Source organism: Cebus imitator, unplaced genomic scaffold, assembly GCF_001604975.1.
Source record: "Cebus imitator isolate Cc_AM_T3 unplaced genomic scaffold, Cebus_imitator-1.0 Scaffold38, whole genome shotgun sequence".
NCBI lineage: Eukaryota > Metazoa > Chordata > Mammalia > Primates > Cebidae > Cebus > Cebus imitator.
This window is the reverse complement of record NW_016107353.1, coordinates 8,693,143-8,697,407: the sequence shown is the minus strand read 5'-3', so window position 1 is coordinate 8,697,407 and position 4,265 is coordinate 8,693,143.

Below are 4,265 nucleotides of genomic sequence, written 5' to 3'. Positions count from 1 at the left end.
TAGAGACGGGGTTTCACCATGTTGACCAGGATGGCCTCGATCTCTTGACCTCGTGATCCACCCGCCTCGGCCTCCCAAAGTGCTGGGATTACAGGCTTGAGCCACCGTGCCCGGCAAACTGCCAACTATTACTCTTCCTGAGTTCCTTTCATTATTAATTTATTTTTTCAGGGAAATAAATACCTGCTTAAAAATAGTTCACATCCAGGTTCATAGTCTGTACTATGAGTAAGATTTTGATGATAGCTGTAAGTAAGAACTGATGTGTTTTTCTCAATCCACTGTGAAGTTGGAAGGGAGGATGCTGGAATTCTCTTTTAGCCCACCCTATGCTCAGTGTGCAATCTTGACAAGTTTATTAACTTTTTGAATCTTAATTTTATGATCTATGATCATGGATTTATAGAATATGTGTTTGAACCTTATAATCATTCTACAGAAGTAGAATCTTATTAACAGAAATGAAAATCAATATTCCCAGCATGTATAGCTTATCGCGATTACAAAAATAATGTACACACCAGAGTAGAAAATGTTGAACAGACAAAAAGCATACAGAAAAATATAATCTGAATGCTATAACTTTAGAAACTACCCTGTCCCCATTTTCATGTTGACTTTAACTTGTTTTTAAACTGTCTCAAGGTAGTGATTTATTATTATTGCTACTCTCTCCCTTTCTTTCTCCCTCTCTTCTTTCCCTCCCTCTTTCCTTTGTTTTCTTTTCCTCTGTTTTCTCTCTCTCTCCCTCCATTCCTCTCTTCCTTCTTTCCTTACAGTCCATACTTGTTTAGTGTTACCAAAACATTTGCCAATATATTTACTCCCACTACTTCTTTCTGGGTTCATTTAAATTTTCCCTAAGAAAATCCTTTAGTTGTTTTTTCACCTTATTAGTACTAAACTTATTAGTACTAAACTTTCATAGTTCTTTTATGGCCAGGCATGGTGGCTCATGCCTGTAATCCCAGCACTTTGGGAGGCTGAAGCAAGAGGACTGCTTGAGCCAAGGAGTTCCACACCCACCTGGGCAACACAGTGAGATCTTGTGTCTACAAAAGATAAAACACTTGGTTGGGTGTGGTGGCTCATGCATGTAATCCCAGCAGGCAGATCATGAGGTCAGGAGTTCAAGAACAGCCTGTCCAATATGGTGAAATCCCGTTTCTACTAAAAAATACAAAAATTAGCTGGGCATAGTGGTGCACACCTGTAGTTCCAGCTACTTGGGAGGCTGCGGCAGGATAATCACTTGAACCTGGGAGGCGGATCTTGTGGTGAGCCAAGATCGTGCCACTGCACTCCAGCCTGGGTGATAGAGTGAGACTCCATCAAAAAAAGAAAAAAAAAAAAAACTTAGTTGGATACGGTGACACGTGCCTGTAGTTCCAGCTACTTGGGAGGCTGAGGTGAGAGGACCCCTTGAGCCTAGGAGGCCAATATTGCAAAGAGCTATGATCAGGCCAGTGCACTCCAGCTTGGGCAAAAGAGTGATAACCTCATCTCTTTCCCTCTAAAAAAAAGAAAAAAGAAATTTTATAACTGAAAGTACTTTATTTTATGCTTATTCTGGAAAAATAGTGTAATAAACTCCTTTTCCCTTCACATCTATTTTTTTTTTTACCATAAAATATAGCAGGAGATATCATGTATTTAAATTCTCTGTTTTTTTTTTTTTTAAACCTCGCCAAGGTATCATCATTGTTTTAACAGTCAAATATTCATCTAGTTTTAACTATATAGCTACCATTTCTTTATATACCTGTGTTATTGAGCTTCAATTAGGGATCATTTTCCTTTTGTCTGGAAAAATCTCTTGGTATTTCCTTGGGTGTAGATCTGCTAGCATTAAATTTTTCCAAGTTTTTGTGCACATGCAAATGTCTTTATTTCACCTTCACTTTTGAAGTATATGTATATAAAACTGGATATATATTTCTTTTTCTTTTTCTTTTTTGAGACATGGTTTTGTTCTGTTGCCCAGGCTGAAGTACAGTGGCACAATCTCAGCTCATTGCAACCTCTGCCTCCCAGGTTCAAGCAACTCTCCTGCCTCAGCCTCCTGAGTAGCTGGAATTATAGGCACCCACCACCACGTCCAGCCAATTTTTGTACTTTTTTTTTTTTGAGGCGGAGTTTTACTCTTGTTGTAAAACTGAGTGTTTGGAGTACAATAGCATGGTTTCAGCTCACTGCAATCTCTGCCTCCTGAGTTCAAGCAATTCTCCTGCCTCAGCCTTCCGAGTAGCTGGGATTATAGTCATGCACTACCATGCCTGGATAATTTTGTATTTTTAGTAAAGATGAGGTTTCTCCAAGTTGTCAGGCTGGTCTAGAACTCCCGACCTCAGTTGATTCGTCTGCCTCAGCCTCCCAAAGTGTTGGGATTACAGGCATGAGCCACCACGCCCAGCCTAATTTTTGTATTTTAGTAGAGACAGGGTTTCACTATGTTGGCCAGGCTGGTCTCGAGCTCCTGACCTCAAGTGATACACCTGTCTCGGCCTCCCAAAGTTCTGGGATTATAGGCATGAGCCACCATGCCCAGCCTGGAAATAGATTGCTTTCTCTTTCTTCCTTTTTTTTTTTGAGATGGAGTCTCGCTCTGTCACCCAGGCTGAAGTGCAGTGGCGTGATCTTGGCTCATTGCAACCTCCACCTCCCAGATTCAAGAATTCTCTGCCTCAGGCTCCTGAGCAGCTGGGACTACAGGCATCCTGCCACCATGCCTGGTTAATTTTAGTATTTTTAGTAGAGATGGGGTTTCACCATCTTGGCCAGGCTGGTCTTGAACTCCTGACCTCGTGATCCAAAGTGCTGCCTCAGCCTCCCAAAGTGGTGGGATTACAGGCATGAGCCACTATGCCTGGCCAGATACAGATTTCTTGGTTGGTTGTCCCTCTCTTTCAGCCCTTTGAATATTTTATTCCAATGTTTAGAGGCTTTCATATTTTCTATTAAAGGGTCAGCTATCAGTTTTTTTGTTACTCCTTTAAAACCATGCATCTCTCCTATTTCAGCCACTTAAAAAATTTTTTTCTTTCTCCTTAATTCCAAACCATTTTACTATGATATGTCCAGTTATGAATTTCTTTGTATTTATTTTGGTTGAAGTTTTTAGAGATCCTTGAATCTGTAATTCAATATCTTTCATCAATTCTGGAAAATTCTCAGTAACTATCTCTTCAAATATTACTTTGATCATTCTATTTCTCCTTATTTACACATATGTTGCCTCCCCCCCTTTTTAAAAAACCACATCTTAAAAGTTTATTTTACAATTTGTTTTTTCGATTCTTGTAGTTTTTGGAGACAGGGTCTCGCTCTGTTACCTAGACTGGAGTACAATAATGTGAAATGGTTTACTATAGCCTGGCCTTCCTGGTCTCAAGCAATCCTGGCTCAACCTCTTGTGTAGCTGGGACCACAGATATGCATAATCATACCTGGCTAATTTTAAAATTTTTTGTAGAGGAGACTCACTTTGTTGCTCAGGCAGGTCTCAAACTCCTGGGCTCAAGCAATCCTCCTTTTTTGGCCTCTCAAAGTGTTGGATGGCATGAGCCACTGCACTGGCCCTTCCAGCAGTTAACTAGAGACAGAGGTCATTAATTTTGATCAGGCTTTGAGATGGCAAGAAGTTGAGTTTAAGGCTCTTAGAGGCATGCTATATTATGGTTACACCCTTGAACCTAGAAAACAGTCATTCAGGGATCTCTATATAAAACCTGGCATGTTGTCCAGGATTCTTTCTCCATTTCAGGCTCTGAACTCCAGTTTTTGTCTGTTTAGCTCCTTGAGATTTCCCAGATCGCTGCTTATCCCTTAAACATCTTAACAATTGTGTTTTGTTTGTTTGTACTGTAACTGCTGCTACTCCTTTCCCCATTCTCCAGTGACTTAGGATTCAGAAGTTTCCTTGAGTTAAAGTCCTTGCAAAGTTTCACACTCATTTTTCTGTGATTCTCTTCTCTCTGGGATCCTGACTGTTCATGTCTTGGCTGCTCCACTTGTCTTGAACCCCAATTTTTGTCTTCCCATCCGCATAAACTTACTGAAAGCTCTTGGCATTACTTTCTGCTATACCTCTGTCTCCTGGCCAGAAAATGGCAAATGCCCCAAGAGAAAACATTGGTGGAGAATGTCTGATTTATTCCGATTTGTTTCCTTTTCCTTTAGGATCTTGACTTCCCTGCCCTGGCTACCTTGGCAGCTTCTCGATATCTTCACATAACTGTTTTTTTTTTCTTTTTTTTTTTTTTTTT